This window comes from Stegodyphus dumicola, chromosome 5, assembly GCF_044657685.1.
Source record: "Stegodyphus dumicola isolate Sdum_Otavi_A_Nest chromosome 5, ASM4465768v1".
Classification (NCBI taxonomy): domain Eukaryota; kingdom Metazoa; phylum Arthropoda; class Arachnida; order Araneae; family Eresidae; genus Stegodyphus; species Stegodyphus dumicola.
The window spans coordinates 28,225,118-28,244,140 of record NC_140772.1 but is presented as its reverse complement, the minus strand read 5'-3'; the positions used below and the strand labels follow the sequence as shown (position 1 = coordinate 28,244,140).

At 34.2% G+C, this 19,023-nt stretch overlaps 1 protein-coding gene across 1 annotated transcript in view; it reads left to right on the top strand.

The window, feature by feature from the left end:
* The first annotated feature begins 1,487 nt into the window (after positions 1-1,487).
* Positions 1,488-19,023, top strand: part of LOC118182165 (uncharacterized) — a 57,213-nt gene continuing 39,677 nt past the window's right edge. The window contains exon 1 of the mRNA XM_085816514.1: positions 1,488-1,623. The gene's annotated coding sequence lies outside the window, so the exon portion shown is untranslated. The remainder of the gene's footprint in view (positions 1,624-19,023) is intronic.

The following is a 19,023-nucleotide window of genomic DNA, read 5'->3' as shown; positions in this document are numbered from 1 at the left end:
GAAGTATCGAAGCACACTTTATTAGCGAGTAGCTCCAAAACACGTTTTACAGTCGTCGATGAACTACTATAAGCACGCTGACATGATCAGCGACACAGCCTTCAGGTAGGTTATCAGGCTATCACGGTGGAAACAGCTTCACTGCAAAGCACCAGAGTGCAGCTCCCGACTCTGCTCAGCCGTTCTCGGAACTCCACGTACTCTCGAGACTCTCCATGCTACAACTCGCGATGCACTCGAAGACACACAGAGCACGGCTCCCGACTCTTCGGTTCAGACGTTCCCGGAGCTCAACACGCTCTCTCGACGATGCACTAGCCTCGATACACTAAGAGACTCTTTCGGTGCACTCGACGACCCACTCGGCACTCGCTGCCCCGCTGTCAACTCGATCGACTCCGCAGGGATTGACTCGCTAGACGAGACACCAACTCGATACTAACTATCTCGCACTCTATGAGATGCACACAATCTCGCCCTTTCGACGAGGCACACTCCCTGACTGCGGACCAGCAGGGTTTATATAGCTTTCGGCTTGTGTTCAAGAACATTCTGGGCTAAAACGTTAAGAATTCGTTCCAGAAGGTTCTTCATCTGTCCATGGCATATCGCCAGTTTTGTCACCAAATGGGCGATTTCTTACCAAATGTGGCAACCCTGCCTTCCTTTGTCATTTTATGACAACCCTAAAATCTGCTTTGCGGGGAAGCTATCTTACCGCGCATGGACATTTCGTAACAATAGTGTTTCTTTCAGACCTGCAACAAGAATGTTGCATTATGATTTGATGTTTCAAAGCGATCCTTTTTGATGTAATTTTAATAGCAACCTTAATTTCTTCTTAAAAATGAATTCTTAAATTATCGTAGCTAACTGAGCACCCCTTCTAGTTGTTCGCCCAATGCACTTGTTTGATTCTTGTCTCGCCTTCTGAAAGGAATTCAGCGCTTTAAGCTCAAAAATCTTAATCGAATAATTGCATTTTTTATGCGCGACAATTCAGCAACATGCATTTCCATTCTCTCAAAAAGCGTTTAGCAAAGAAAGTGTCACAGTTCTCAAACAACATCATTCATTATTCACCAGATTTAGTACCTACAGATTGCTTTACCTTCCCTTAAGTGAAGTCTAATCTCAAAGGTATTTTAATAGCACTAAAGAGATTCAGAAAACCGTAATCACAGACCGTAAGAGTATTTCAAAAATAAGCGCCACGATCCAGGAGCTGTGTAAAAGATTCGATATTGAGGCCAAGTTGTAAGAATTCTATTTTCTTCAACGTTCGATATTGTACGAATTTAATCCTTACAACTTTATAGACGCATTATGTATATTTTCACTTTCAGTAAATAAAAAAGTCATTTCGAAATGTTTATTTCATGCAAGGTTACACCTTTTGTTATTATCTCATCGATTTTAAGTCTTATGATAACCGATAAAATGTATTTATCGCTTTGTCATGGTTATCCAGTGATCTACAGATAAAGATCAATTTAGCTATTACGTCTGTTTGCATTTTTGAATATGCGAAAACGTAACCATTTATTAAATAGAAACATACATTAGGAAGTGTAAGAACTAAAAGGCTGGTCCATAATTCATTATTAGATAGCTCATATTCAGGTAATAATACGTAATTTTCTTTTACTAAAAAACTAATTTATGTTGTTGTGGATTATGTTTGTTTAAGAACAGAGAATTTCCAAGGTCAAGTCAGAAATTTTTGGATATGATTTTGCAGCTTGTTGCTAAAGTCTTGTGATATTTGACATTTTTAGACTCGTGTTTGGTAACGATTTTTAAATAATGTGTATCTTTTTTTTTTTTTAATCTATAGAAAGATGAAATGATCTTGAAATTGATGCACTATTATTTTAAGACACCGCCTTTTAAAATGTTTTCTTAAATGTATTTAGATGCTTAAAATGATGTTTAGAATTGACGTTGTCTTGCCGAAAATGATGTTTACAGTTGCCATTGTGTTTAGACGCTGAAAACAATGTTTAGAATTGATGTTACTTTTTTTAATTCGTTCAGATTCCGGAAGTGATGTTTATAGAAGATTGTAGGAATGCTTATGAGAATTTCGGGCGAATCTGTACTCACGACTTTGAATAGTGTATTTTAAGTATTTGAAAATTGTTCTTAAGGTTGAACCTTGGAATTTCGTAAAATAAAGCAACGTTCGTTAGTAAATTCATCTAAACAAAATTTGTTTTAATTATTTATCAATCTTATTTTTCATTTAATTTTGTATTTAGAGGATAAGTAAACATGAAAGCCGTTATCAAAATGTTGCCATGTTGTAGCAGGTTGTTGCTCTTAGGAGCAAGATTAAGTAATTTGGCTCAAACTAAAGGCTGTAGATGCACATAATGTGTTTTGGGTTTTCATCCGCAGAGAACCCGTTGGCGCTTCGGGAAAGAACCCGTTGGCGCCGTTGCATTTTTACTCGCCAAGCTCGCGGTTCATCGACGATGAGCCGAGCCGCAAACGTGATATTTTGTAAACGTGATTTTTAGTGCATCTAAAATTCAAGTTAGCAGACAAAACAATATATTAAGCATATGGTAGTAAAACTGTTAAACGTGATATACGAAAATTATATTAAATTCAATTTAGCACAGAAAAGAATATATTAAGTATAAGACAATATATAAGCATTTATAACGGAAATAAAAATTCATTTGAAAAATATAAATTAGTATTAATGTACTGAAATTAACCTGTTAAACGTGATAAACAAAAACAAAAAAAAAAAAAAAAAAAAAAAAAAAAAAAAAAAAAAAAAAAAAACGTCTTAAATTCCAGTTAACACAGAAAACAATATATTCCTTACACCAGCAGAGATTGCTAATTTTGATGACCATGGTGATGCATCAAACTATTCTGTCATGTTAGATAATGAATAATCTTTTTTATTTCAACTCAATCATCTATTTATGTCACACTTGCCATCCTCTTAAAGGTTATTGTTACAAAAGCATTAACAATATATTATCTTGTTAAAATTTTACGCCAGAAAATTGATTTATTCTCATAATTTTAGATGACAATAACCAATAATAAAAATAAAAGCATTACTTAGTAATTTAAATTGCTGGTACTTAGAGCTGTTAATAATTAAGAACACAACGTGAACAGCCGTGTTAGCTTCACCCCTCCCGCCGTATTTTCTTCCTTTCATCCCGAACCGAGAACCGGCATCTATCTACGAAAATATTTCTATCTATTCGTTGTTAAAAAAATTCAGAAAAAATAATAATAAGTAAGAGAAGAATAATATAAATCTGCAAATGCGAACAACGACAGTGATAATTCAACAAAATGAACGCAAGAGGAATGGTTGCAAACTTCAAATAAGCGAATAGGATAAATCCGCTGGGTTACCAGGTTTGAACTATTATCGCCAAAGTTGCCGATGTTTACATTTACCGGGTTCTCTGCGGAAGTGCTTCCTGTGTTTTTATTTCAGTATAAAAAATACAATGAACTTTCTTTAAAACAAACATGGTTCCAGATGATTTTGGCTATATGTGGGAGCAGTTGTCTTTAGAAAGGTAATATTCAATAATGATGTGCATTTATGCTCTCAGAAATACTGGTTGCTTTTGGAGATGGTCTCTGTGACAGGGTTCATTGTATTTTAATGAACGAAACATTTAAAACACTATAAAGTTATGTTTATATCCCACGGTGTATTGCTTTATTCCAACACACAGTTAAAATTATTCTGAATTGAACTGGCCAAAGTAAATATAGAACATCAAAGGGTTAGTTCAATATTCACGCAACATCGTGATGTTTTTAATTTATTTTTTTTAAAAATCTGTATCCTTAATAAAAATTGTGCATTCAGAAAAGTTTATTTCAATCAAAAGGTAATGTATTGCATTGCTTATTACGTTGTTGCTTTTTATTGAAAAAGACAAAGAAAGTATAGTTCGGAAGTTTTTCAACAAACGAAATGAAAAAAAATTGCACTATTAGAAGTTTCATATGCGCTGACTACGAACTAAAACCAGGAACTATGGAGGAAAGATTTATGCCCTGTCACGTGAGCTAGCTGAAAGAATTTTTTTTTTTTAACCTGAGCCCTCAATAGGGGAACAGAAACGTAGTATTCAACGATAGGGATTAAATATGAACTGAAATTAAATCACTTCGAACCAAATTTCATTTAGACATGTCACATTCACTCTCTGCTTCTCAGAGTAGTTTGACAGTTGCCGCTGCTTCTCTTCCTGCAGTAACATCTTAAATGCGTTATATATATAATAAAAACTCGTTTTCTGTTTTATCATATTTTACATAATAATATCGATATAGCAATATTTGCTTTCTGAAGTACATATTAAATTTTCGTTGTACTTGCACTAACAAAAATTTCTAGTCATTTCAGATTTTTTAGGTTAATTTTTCCAAAACTATTTCAGCGTTTTGACAAGAATAATGGATTTTATATTGATTAAAGAATGATGCTCCCAGCATTTGTTCTGCTTTTCCCAAAGCAATTTTTCACTGTTACGAAAACTGGACATTTATAAAAAAATCTTCTTCCAGTTTTATATTTAAATATTTTACTCCTTGATTTCTCCTTTTACCTGTTATTTAAAATTAGTTCTATTACTACTCGCCTTACTATTATTTTCCCAATTTTTCTGATATTGATAATATCAATCCTCGAGGGAAGAAAAAAAAAGACTATCAATGGGCAAAAAGTTCGTAATTGAAGAAAAGACGCAAGGTTTTAAAAGATGAGAATTTCTTGAAAGAACTAAAAATGATCTTCAAAAATTTCGAATTGTTACATTCCAATCTTCAAATTATTCTGAAAAGTAAGGAATCTGCCAAAGAAAATTTTTTGGAATTTGTTATTAGAGACAGAACGATAGAAATGCTATGAAATTCTTCTCAGAACGAGTTTGAATGTGTTTTGTGAAAATAATTTGTAAAAATTAATTTTCTGACTTGCCTCTAGGAACATTCCTGATTTCATGTACCACTGGAAGAGAAATATGCCGAAAAGTTAACTAAATTTAGGCAAAAAAAAAAAAAAAAAAAAAAAAAAAAAAAAAAAAAACATAGCTAGATATAGAGTCAGCTAGACATAGAGTCTGAATAAAACTCTATCGATTTCGAGGGCGTTTGCACAATAATTCCTCTTTTTCAAGAGCAAAATATTTTTAACCTGAAAACTTTTCTTGCTAGTTTCAAATTTTCTATGTGTTAGGATTTTCGAATTTGCTATTTCAAAATATAGTTTTGAAAACAATAATGATTAATACGTTCATCATCTGTAGAGATGTCTTCAAATGTTAACTCCATGACATTACGATGAGTGTTAGTTTGACATTACAGTCAACTCTCTTATTTATCGGATGTGGGTTAACCGGATTGCTGATTAACTGCACCCTATCTAAAAAAGTTGTTTGTTTATTGTGCAGTGTTGGAAGTATTACAACTACAAATAATAAGCGTAAAACAAAAATTCTCTAAAGAAAATATGAAAAGGAAAAATATATGGATTAACAACAGTGATAGTAGATGTTGTCACAGTATTTGGGACAACAGTACACAATTGTACATAATAGAGAACAGATGTAATTTTTTTTTATAAATTCTGGATTTGTACAGATATAAAAATGTAAATTTCTAACTGACCTTTTTACGGGAATTTGAACTCAATGACAGTGTTCAAGTTCTCTTCTAAATATTGTTTTCGTATGCGATCTGTAATTTAATTTCTCCATTTTTTAAAGTTTATTCTTTCATTCTTTACAGTGTGTTCTTTTCGTTTTCTCCGGTTTGAGCTATTTTAAAATACACTGACTACCAATAAGTATTTGGACACCTATGCAAATGACGATATCTGCTGTCCTAAGGTACGTCACGGACTCCGCCGGTATATATCGTGTAGGAAACAGCATCGGCTTTAGTCGCATGCAAGATCCCTCGCAGTTCGGAGCTCTCTGATTTCGAGAAAGGTATAATTATCGGGTATCACAAATATGGCCGATCCATAACGGACATATCTAGCGATCTCAAGTACCCAAAACCGACAGTGGCCTATGTGATTAAGAAGTGGAAGGTGAGCGGTGATTGTCGGAATGTGCCCCGAGTCGGCAGACCAACGAAACTGGGAGATAGAGACCGACGAGTGCTGTCCAGAGAAATTCGAAGAACCGCACCCAACCGATGGCCCTCATCCGCGAGTGTGTTTCAACAGGCATCCGGGAGTATTGTTTCAATGAATACCATCCGTATAAGGAAGCACATCTGCTTGGTTTTCATGGTCGTGCTGCTGCCCATAAGCCTTTGATCACAAAGTCCAACCGCGCTGATCGGTTAATGTGGTGCAAAGCACATCGAAATTGGACCGTAGATCAGTGGAAACGGGTTCTTTGGAGTGACGAATCAAGGTTCACCCTTTACAGTTCGGATGGCAGGGTCTGCGTCTGGCGTCTACCTGGAGAACGTCTCCTGCCAGAATGAATTGTGCCTACAGTGAAGTTCGGCGGAGGTGAAATTATGGTCTGGGGGTGTTTCTCTTGTTATAGGCTGGGACCCTTGGTCCCTATTCATGGTAAGCTACCTGCCTACTGCACTATTTTGGATGACAATGTGCTTCCTACGTTGTGGCAGTTTTACGGGTTGGACCCCTGTTACTTTCAGCACGACAATGCCAGTTGTCATGTTTCGACGTTAACCAAGGCTTGGTATGGTGCCAATGGAGTTCATCGAATGGACTGGCCTGTCCAGAGTCCAGACCTGAACCCTATCGAGAACCTCTGGGACGAGTTGCATCACCGAATTCAGGGGTGCACTACCCGTGCAAAATCGGTGAAGGAACTTCTATGTCTTCTCCAAGCCGAGTGGAAGAAAATACCACTACCTGTCATACAAAGACTTGTGGAAAGTATGCCCCGGAGGGTCCACGCTGTAATTACCTCTCGTGGAGGCTCTATCAACTATTGATTTTGAATAAAGTTAGTTTTTCTTTTCTATCACAGGTGTCCAAATACTTATTGGTAGTCAGTGTATAGGCATATTGTTAGTCCAAAGGGGCAGTTCGCCCAGAAGGACTATTAATTTCGATTTGGCATTTTGCGTTAGTTCACTACAAGCGTTGTTTCACTTTTCAAATTGTTGCTACCAAATGTTATCGTCCTGTATTATATTTAAAGAAATTAAATTGTGAAGAATCTGCATAAATGTATGTATGTTTCTCGCTTTGTAATAAAACAATGGTACCTAGAGCCATCCAATTTTGAATAACGTAATCCTTCTGCGAATATGGGCATCTGGAAGACAAAATTTGAATTTTGGAATTTGTTTTATTATCGATTTCATATTTCGTAACACTTTAACGAATTTTTGATTTACAAACTCAAGAATTTCAAAGCGAAAATGGAAACGTTGTACAGCAAAAACATTTTTATCTCCAGCGCGCACGACTGTGTATCAGAAATTCTAAAGATTTGTTCATTTTAAAATTATTTTGCGATATTTCTCTTGAACTGAATTTTATGATTTATGTGCAAAGAACATGATATTTAATAAATAAAGGTAACAAACACACAAAATGTTAAAAAAAACACCCCTTTGGACGTAATTTAAAATCTGAAACCTTTCAGATTTTTAAAAAAAATATTTTTCTATTAATTGTAACATGGGTTTTTCCTCTTTTCTGCTGTTTTTTAATAATGATTAACCATATTTTTGATTTAATTCTGAATATCGTTTTTGGTATTGCTCCAATAATTTAGGAGTTAAGTGTTTTTATGTACTAATTGAAATATTTACGATTAAATTCGTAACCACAAATTTTAATTAACCTTTTGTAACACTTGTGTTGCAGCATATTAAAATAGGCCTATTAATGTTAAATATTAAATAGAAAATCCCTCAAGACTTTCGCGTACTCAGAGAAATCGACCACTCGATATCTATTATTATAACTAAGGGAATAAATTGTCTTTGATTTTATACAGATGTACCGAGATTGCATGCAGGATTGTATTTCCTGATTCATTTTTAGATTATCGCAATTATCTCGCGTGTCGAAAACTCTCAGCTGTCTATGACGTAGGCTTTTTGGTTACCTTGGCAACTAGAAAGACTATACTTCCAGAGAATGGCTGATTTAATTTTACTCGAATTTTCCATGTCCCATCTCTCTGCCTGTTCTGACCCGCTGCATAAAATAGAAGAAAGTGCTGTTCGTGGAAAATTTCCGTTTTCAGATTTCAGCGGAGTCTCTTTTTTTAGATTATTTCTGGATCTTATTTAGTAAATTACTTGTGTTACTATGTTTCTATAATCACACACTCTGCAAATTTTCCTATTGATTACGAATTTTCCTATTTCTATTTCGTCAAAATTACGAAAAGGAAATTACAGTATACCTTTAAATTAAGAAAACAGCTTTTTTAATTTAGGTCTTGTGAAAGTATATTGTATTTGACGAGTTTCCTCTATTCATGCCTATTTAAAGTAAACGCTCTTTTAAGTAAAAAGTAAAAAAATGGGATTTTTCAAACCGTGTTCCGGGGAATCGTAGGATTTCAAGCAATTCCTCTGAAGGTTTCGTAAATCAAAATTAAAATTCGAAAGGATTTTTAAGTGCTATGTTAATTTAAAAACTAACCATTTATGCTACTAAAATCTGTGCGCGTCTATTTGAAAATCACTTTGTGACATCATCTCCTGCCGGACGGCGGGGTGTTAAGTATCGAGAGAGGTACTCCCGGATTCCAAAATTTCGTTGATACCATTTCGACCGTTTCTCACCTTTGTACGACTTTAATCAGCCGACATATTAATTAAAAACTCTGAAAACGCTAATTTTCGCACTCATTAGTCCAAAGGGATTTGAATCCCGAAGGACTATTAGTTTCGTTTTGGCATTTTGCGTCGGACCCATAAATGTCGGTTCACTTTTCAAACTGTTGCCACAAAATGTTAGAGTCCTGCATTATATTTGAAGAAATTAAATAATGAAAAATCTGCATAAATGTATGTATATTTCTCGTATTGTGATAAAACAACGGTACATAGAGTCATCGAATTTTGAATAACGTAATCCTCCAACGAATATGAGCATGTGGAAGGCCCAATTTGAAATTTGAAATTTGTTTTATGATCGATTTCCTATTTTTTAAAACTTTGACGAATTTTTGATTAACAAACTCAAGGATTTCAAAGCGAGCAATGGCAACGTTGTGAAGAAAAAACATTTTTATCTCCAGCGCGTGAGTCTCTGTATCGGAAATTCTAAAGATATGCTCGTTTTAAAACTATTTTGCGATATTGCTGTTGCACTGGATCTTATGGTTTAAGTGCGAGGAACATGATATTTAATAAAGAAAGGTAACACACAAAATGTTAAAAAACGCCCCTTTGGACGTAATTTAAAATCTGAAACATTTCAGATTTTTTTTTTTTTTTTTTTTTTTTTTTTTTTTAAGTTTTTTTTTCTTTGTTTTCTTTTCACTTAAACCATAAAATTCAATTGAAGAGCAATATCACAAAATATTAAAAAGAGCATATCTCTAGAATTACCGATATACAGTCTCGCGCGCTGGAGATAAAAATGTTTTTTTTCTTACGGCGTTGCCATTGCTCGCTTTGAAATCATTGAGTTTGTTAGTCAAAAATTCGTAAAAGGTTATGAAAATATAAAACAAATAAACAAATTCCAAATTTCAAATTTCGTTTTCCAGATACCCATATTGGAGTCGAAGACTACGTTATTCACAATTTGATGTCTTTAGCTATCGTTGTTTTTTCACAGTGCGAGAAACATACATATATTCATGTAGATTCTTCAATATTTAATTTCTTTAAATATAATGCAGGACTATAATATTTGATGGCGACAATTTGAAAAGTGAAACGCCGTTTATAATGAACCAACGCAAAATGCCGAATTCTGGGCAAACTGCCCCTAAAAATTGGGCTAAAAAAAGCATTGCCAAACATTAAATGTAATATTATTATATGAGATCATATTCTGACGTTGAAGAAAGCACGCGATTGCATGTGACGTCATTGTATATCGAAAATGTTTCGTTCATGTCAGCAGTTAGAATAAGTAGCTGCTGTTGGCAACTTTTTACTTCCTTGTACAAAGTAAAAAGGAAGTATTGTAATCGCGAAAAGTTTCAGGCAGCATATTTCAACGAAAATATCCCATTTTGATCGCTATCGAATGCAATTTAATGATGTTTTTGCGTGATATCTGTACTTAAGGACAGAATAAAAGACTCTTTTCCTCCAAAAAAATTATAAAACTGCTTTAAAATGAATTCTGAAGAGAATTTTCCGTGGCGTCTGTACGAACGTACGTACGTACGTATCTCGCATAACTCAAAAACGAGTAGCCTCAGAACGTTGAAATTTTGTATATAGGACTGCTATAACATGTAGATGTGCACCTCGTATTTTGGTTGCAATCGTCCTCACCAAACGTATATAAATATATTTATATATATATCCACTCTGTTACCCGGCTCAGTGATCTCAGTTTCTTTACTCTTATATGTTTGTAAATTGTATATTTTTTGCTTTAAAAATGATTGAATTATGTTGTTTTTATCTTCCGGTTAAGGTTTTTATGCCTTTCGTAATTCTGGAAGCAATATTTGTACAATTATCAACAATTTAAAAGTTGTTTAAGTGCGGTTAAGTTTTAAATAACATGGCGAACATATTTGTTTACATTTGAAACAGCAGAACTGTAGATTTGTTGCCAATCTAGAGAGACTAAGCTTCGCAACACAAAAATAACGCCTTCATTTATTATTGCGAATTAAATCATGGTTAATCCTTTCTGGAATTTTTTCGAGGAAATAAGTGTTTAAGATTTACTTCGTAATTTTTAATGCAGATATTTTGAGTTATTTATGTATTTTTGCCTTGTCGCGAAGTGAGAACTGAATTAATTGAATGAGAAATACTAAATTGTCTGTGAAAAACTGTTTCTTTTTTGTTAATTAAGCAAACAACAAAAACTGTTTTTGTTGTTTGCTTAATTTCTTTCATACATCGTTTTAGCTTTATTATAGTATTTGAATAGAACATGTGGCAACGATTATTTTTCAAAATGATGTAAATTTTGTGCATTCAGAGTGTCGTTATAGTAAACAAATATAGTGAATTTTAATGAGTGCATTTATTCTGTTGTGGTTTATGCGCTGTCGACGAAGTAGATTTAATTCAATACAATCAATTTAAATGAAATTCAAGAAAAAAATGCGTATAGTTGAATATTCCGTACAAGGAAGTCATGTGGTGTACACATCAGATTTTTTTAATAGGGTATTAATATGTGCCGGCTGATCTTTGGCTTGGCCGCAGGTATAGCTAGCAATAGTCGTTGACGACTCAAGTGGTAACAAATTCTGTTTTACTTTACAACCAATGCGAGAAGCCATCTTAGCAGTGTAAACGTTTTCTGCGTCGAGAATGGAATGGAGTTGGACGAAGTCCCACTATCATTATTAATACCAAAGTTATATCAGCAGCGACAAATGTCCATTCCCTTATTCTCCATTATTATTTACAAACCTGTTTGTATTTGAGAATTTGAAATAATCAGCAACGCTGTTATCTTCCGTTAAATGAAATTATTAATTAAGGAAAGTAATGTAACGTGGTTCATTTATATGCGCCGCAGGTGGAATTAAGGCATCTAAAATGCACGTCAGGTCCTCAATTGTTTTCATCCGCAAAATTCGATTATTTTAAAGAGCGAGTAATTTCAACCGAGATTAACATATACAAGCCGATGTTTGATGAATTACTTTTTAATATCCAAATAACAGATGTTTATTCACTGATATTGAAATTTCATTGTTCAATTCAAGAGCTGTGATTATGGGGGAATAAACGACTGATAACCTGTAAGTTAAGACCGTATTCAACATCTCTAATAACGTTTAATGTTTACTGTTTTAATAGGTGTTAAAGCGCGAAATCGCGGCAGATGAATATTTGTTTATTCCATTCTGCTTTCATTTTTATAAACTTATTCCTACATCGTAATTTAATTTAAAAAGAAACGTTCCATTCTGCTTTCTCATAAGGAGATAGTAAGCTCATTTTCGCTAGTTTTTACTTCCTTGTACGAATAAAAAGGAAGTATTGTAATCGCGAAAACTTACAGGCAGCATATTTCAACGAAAATATCGATTTTGACCGATATCGAATGCAATTTAATGATGTTTTTGCGTGATATCTGTACGTAAGTACAAAATAAAAGACTCGTTTCCTCCAAAAAAATTATAAAACTGCTTTAAAATGAATTTTAAAGAGAATTTTTCGTGGCGTCTGTACGAACGTATGTACGTACGTGCGTACGTATCTTGCATAACTCAAAAACGAGTAGCCTCAGAATGTTGAAATTTTGTATATAGGATTGCTATAACATGTAGATGAGCATCTCGTATTTTGGTTGTAATCGGCCGCACCAAACGTATATAAATATATTTATATATATATATATCCACTCTGTTACCCGGCTCAGTGATCTCAGTTTCTTTACTCGTATATGTTTATAAATTGTACATTTTTTGCTTTAAAATGATTGAAGTATGTTGTTTTTATCTTCCGGTTAAGGTTTTTATGCCTTTAGTAAATCTGTATGCAATATTTTTAGAATTATCAACAATTTTAAAGTTGTTTAAGTGCCGCTAAGCCTTTTTTTTCATGGCAGCCTTTGATTGTTTACATTTGAAACAGCAGACTAGTGGATTTGTTGCCAATCTAGAGAAACGTAGCTTCGCAACAACAAAGATAACGCCTTGATTTATTATTGCCAATTAAATCATGCTTAATCCTTTCTGGAATTTTTTCGAGGAAATAAGTGTTTAAGATTTACGTCGTAATTTTTAATATAGATATTTTGAGTTTTTATGTATTTTTGCCTTCTCGCGAAGTGAGAACTGAATTAATTGAATGAGAAATATTCAATCGTCTGTGAAAAACTGTTTCTGTTTTGTTTTGTTTGCTTAATTTCTTTTGTACATCATTCTAGCTCTATTATAGTATTTGAATAGAACATGTGGCAACGATTAGATAATTCTATTCTTTGAATGATATAAATTTTGTGCATTATGAGTTATAATATGAACGAAATATAATACTGTTAAATGAATCTAGCGCCAGAGTGTCGCTATGGTAAACAAATACTAGAGTGAATTTTAAAGAATGCATTTATTCTCTTGTGGTTTATGCGCTGTCGGCGAAGTAGATTTAATTCAATCCAATAAGTTTAAATGAAATGCAAGAAAAAATTCGCATAATTTAATATTCCGTACAAGGAAGTCATGTGGCGTACACATCAGATTTTTTTTATTAATTGAATTGTCATTTCTTAATTGTTTGAGAAAATAGCAGAGGCAATGCGTCAACAAAGTTTTCTGAATTTGTACAAAATCGAAAATTAAAGAAAATATAATCTTATTTCTTGATTTTCAATATACAATGCATGTAAAATCCATGAAAATTCAACACAACTTAAAAAACAAATTTCAAATTGTGATCTCAGAGTTTCGAGGTTAAAACATATGCCATTGCTCAATTGTTTCCAATAATGATATCATTTTCTGCTGAAAAGAATGGTAAACATGTTCTCTATTTTACATACTAACCCACAAACCAAGTTCCCTCTGAAACTCTTTAAATTCTCATGGGCATTGAGAACAATAAAAAAATTGTCTTGCAGACAAAGGTTTAGTTCATTTAGTTTTGAAGATACAACTGAAAAATATGCCACATACAGCCAGCAAGAAATGAAGTAAGATTTTGTTGATTTCATTTACAAATAACAAGACACTTTTGCAAATCTAAGTGGACTATAAAAGAAGGCTTCGAGAACCACTTGTAGTCTGCAGACCCAAGTTTGAGAAACACTATTCTAAAGCGTTCAAAATTTCATTGCATTTTTCAGAAATTTTCTCGTACTCAAGTTTAGAATTGTCGTCAATATGTTCTTCTTGAAGCGATAATATATTAACCCATTTTCTGAAAATCGGTTGAGAGTCTGGTAAAATTTAAAAACAATTTCCTACTCAAATTAGAAGTTCAGAAATGGAATTATAAAAGGTATTGTAATGGAGTTTGGAAAATACATTATTTATTTCCCTAGGGAAATACTAGTTGCATTTGTTTTCCTTCTTGATTTGACCGGTGTTAAATGATTTGCTGGATTTCAAGGGAATGCAATTCAGAAGCATAGTAGTTAAGAGTCTGTAGAATGGTTTCCGGCGAGAAATAAACAGTTTTCCTCCTGAATTAATTATGTTCGCCTGTTGGGTTTGAATGTGATCTGATAGCTGTAGTCACATCTTAAAAGTAAATTAATAAGCGAGATGGACATGAAATGTGAATTTTTCGAGATAAAAAATATCTGACCTAATAAGCGGAGTTACTGTTTTGGCTACTTGTTAAGGCAGTTAGTTTGTACTTTGTCAACGTTCTGCTGAAACAATTCTCATTAATAATCAAGTCATTTATCATTCTGAAGTTCGTACCAAACTTACGACAGTATTGTTCATAAAGACAAAACATCATATACAAATTTTAAGCGTCTTAAAACAGTACTTACATTCTTTTCAGTCAGTAAAACAAAAGAAAAAAGCGTGCTCTGAATTCCTTAATCATCGTTATTTACTTCTACTTTAACTTCCTTGCAGCTTTTACTATCGTAGTCCTGTCAGTTCTAAAACGTTCTCATTAATGTGAACTTAACCAGGTAAAAAGAGGGTAATTTCCTATTCCAGAGTGAAAGAGATGTTTTAAAGAATTTTATTTTCATTAAAATTCTTCTTTACGAACACTGAAATAAAATTTTCGTTGTGAGTTTTTTTCTCTAATCGTTGTTTTGCTTGTCATGTAGTCGTCTGCTCTTGAAAAGAAAGTAACAACAAATTGTAATGGCTTCCTCTCAGCGCTCTTTCGCCGATCTCATTAAACGAAGTAAAAGTGTGGAACGAAAAATATGATTTCCTTTTTCGGCGCTAATTGCTTTCATGCAAGAAATTACATTCGCATTCGCTTGCGCACAGCCAAGGAATTGGATAAGATAGGAGATCTTTAAAAATTTCTTTGAAAGATTTGCAAAAGGTACTGTCTTTAAGTTGAAAGAGTTGTTTTTGAGCTGTAAGTTAAATTAAGTCTTGAGGTTTAAATGTTTTTTTTTCACGTCTTTTAAACACACATGTTGCTTCTCATTTTTTCTTTTTTTTCTTTTCTTTTTCTTTTTTCAATAATATACAGATTAGCCCAAAAAAGAATATCAACTTTGAATTTGTGCCCCAAGAAATTGTAAGAAGACTGAATTTGAAATGAAATGATAAATTATATTAATATTATACAATTAATGAACCTTGTAAGCAAATTATGTATGTTCTTGCCGAAGATAGCTCGAACTTATTTAATGATACTTAACTTCAGTAAGTGGACTGTAATATTAACAATAACAAATTTATTTTAACAAAAACAACATTATTGAATACTAGCACACGCATGTGCTTATAGTTACCTATGTAACTTAGCTAAGAGCGAGCAACCATATGCTCTTACATCAAATCAGAAATCATTCATACTAATAAAGCAAAAACGAAATAACTTTAGGGTTACACTAAAGCCAAACTCTGCTTGGCGTAAAACAATGCTGCCAAGCAATACTCTTTCAGACACCGAACGATGTAAAACATTTTTTTAACACCACACGTTTAATTTTTTTATGAAATTGTGTTATTCATTATAATAACACATTTTCATAACGTGAAAATAAATCTGTACGAGGTATTTAATTTATGGCATTGGACACATAGTCTACATTATTATTATAAGTTTGTGAGTATTTATACAAATTTTCATTTAACTGTAATGTTACTTAAATACATTTAAATTTATATATTGAAGTGATACTGATTAGTAACTGGTTCACAGTTCTTCAGCCTTAGTAACGGTTGCCACAGGACAAAACATGGCTTCAATAAGTATTCGAAAATATTCTAGAGATACGGCCTTCCAAAGATTTTCTGTGTCCACTTTACTCGCTGTATTGAATCACAAGCATACTTTTCCATTAATTGTAAATACCCATAATCTTTTATGATATAATAATCAAACCTATATATATACGTATAAAGGTTAAAGCACATTTTTAGGTCTTATAGGTAATGAAGCAGCAGACAGACTAGCTAAAGAAGCAAATAGTAGTTATGAAGCAGAGAAACTAAATATCAAGGCACCTTCCTCTTACTTAAAAAGAATTCTAGATGAAAAGGCAGTACAGTAATGGCAAATAGAATGCGATCTAGGAGGAACTGGTAGATACACATGTAATTTTATTTCTAAATTCAGCGGGTATAAACAAACACCCATCTCACAACTAAATAATTTTATTATGGGGCATGGCCTTTTCTCAAGCTATTGTCATCACGTTTTCATCTCGAATACAAGTACTCTACAGATCTGAAGGCTCACCTGACCATTTTACTGTCCATTTATAGCTGCCGCCCATTTACCTCAGTCGACCTCTGAACTCTTTTAAGAAATTTATGATCAAAAGTCGTGTCTCAGTTAAAAACATCTGCAATACAATCAGCACTATTTCAGATACGGAGCAAGAGATTTGTCAAGCAAAATGACGACGCCAATAAAGTTCCGAAGTGTTAATTACAACAGATTAAGCGCTAAAGAACACAGATTAAGTGCTACAGAACTTTAAATCAAATCCGGAGAACTGACACTGACATTTAACTATTGAACGCAGTAACTAAAATTTTGTTTTAGGTTATAATAATTATACATGAGCATTTTAAACATATTTGTAAATATTTAGATCTAAAGTAAAGGACACGTTTGCAATGAAAACTTTAAAGGATAAGTGACATTAAATTTTTAATTTGTGTATACTTATTTTTAGTTTAATTTTAATATTGGTTTAATTTTAATATTAATTTTAGTTTAATTATTGTTTAATTAATTTTATATATTATGCTTTAAAATTACAAGTTTAGTTCGAAAAGACGCTCAATTTCTGCAAGACAAAATTATTCATTATGTACTAAGAAAAGATAATCATCTGTAATGTATCATTTATGCACTCTCGCCTTTGTCTGGCCATGTCCAAATTATTTCTACTGTAATAAACTGATTAGGAGGGTGGAAACAATACCTGTTAACTTTGGTAGCCACCAGGAGTCTCCTTTCTCCGTCACCTGTTACCTGCCAAAAATCTTCTAGAATTTCCCATAAATTAGTTTAGGATACCAGTGATGGATGACGTGTTTCAAACCTTTCTTCAGCATATCCCCAAGGTCTTAATGAGAGTGAAATTTGGCTCTCTAACTGCCATTTCAAGAGGGAAAATTGCTGTCATTTCAAGTGGATATTCTCGAAACACTTGGTAGACAACCGGCATCTGTGACAAGAGGGGTTGTAGGCTAGAACATTCCATTGCCAAACAGATGGCAGAAAAACACGGATTTTCCATTACATTTCGCGTACTGAGTTGAAGTGAGGGTGTTTGGTCCAAGTAATCAAGGTCCTAAGCATTGCGAAGAGAAAATATCAAGACCGTCAATTAGCCGCCATGACTTTGTACTGCTCCAGCCTGGCATGTTGGGTCCACGGCTTTAAACAGGTAGCCCCATAATTCTAGTAAGACATGTTGTCGTTGGCTGCAGGATACAGCTGAGAGATCTGGGACCACGTTCACGACATCCTTCTAGTCCCTTGCAGTTTGCACGATTATGATTTCTTTCGTGTTCGTTCTGGCGATGTTCTGTTTCAGAAACTAAATGACCTCTATGCGTCGAGCACCTATTATACTGTTGACCATTAAAATTGCTGCACCAAGAAGGAAATAAAATAGAAGAATCTTATTCATTGTACATATACAGTGTAATGGGGGGGGACATGATTAAATTTTCTGGTTGTTTGGGATGTGCTCAGGATTCAGTACATAGGTCTGCCACCTCTGGCGATAACAACGGCTGTAATCCGGCTGGGCATTGAGTTAAACTGAGCTTGGATGACATTCCATGCAGTTTCAACTACATGAACTTCATTCCATGCAGTTTCAACTGTATGAAACTGTATGTGTAGATTTTATATTTTTATTTATTAATCGAAGTGGAAGGTGAGTGGTGGAGTGCCAGGCTCTCGGCAACCAATGACCAGATGTTTCTAGTATGGGAGAGATCAACGTAATGGTCAGGGGAACAATCGAGCAACCTCAGTATCGAAAAAGGCCAGGAAAGCACGGGTAACTTGCTTTAACACGGCAGAACCACGGTGGCAGTCCCCATTACAGCCTACGGCAACAAGATGTGATGGAATGAGTACCCAACGACATCTTATACCAGCACACCATGTTTCGTGCCCGTATGACGATGACGAATGCAATCTGACAACGTTTGTCCTCCTTGGTAACCCCAAATATGAATACATTCATGATGATGCTGCATGCAGAGCTAGAAATTTTTCTGAAAAGACGACGTGGTGCCACTCCTGTGTTCAGCGTCGTCTTTCATCGCATCACTATAGGCTCGCTTGTCTTTGATGCAGCGTCAAAGGAAGCCACAGCAACAGTTGCCGTGCAGACAGTCCTTAGCTCTGCAAACGTCATCGCACTGTCCATGCGGATACTCACTGACTCAGGTTATGTGACGTGGCTGCACGATCTCGCAAGGCCGAGAGGACAACATTCCTATCCTTTCTGTCCAAGGCAGTTGAGATCCTGCATGGCATTCAGTGGAAGACCATACTGAATGCCATGCATGATGCATGACAGTCCTGCAATCCTATTTTGCATGGCAGTCCTGCGATCCCTCCCAACACGATTGTCGTTGCGGAACAATACACCACAATCCCAATAGGCCACAATCGTAACCGCGGTCGAATTCCAACACATGCTGTTTTCTCCTTCTTGCACGACGCCTGTTTATGTAAAGCTCATATTACACAGACAGGCAACGTTCAAATTCAATTTCCAAATAAGAA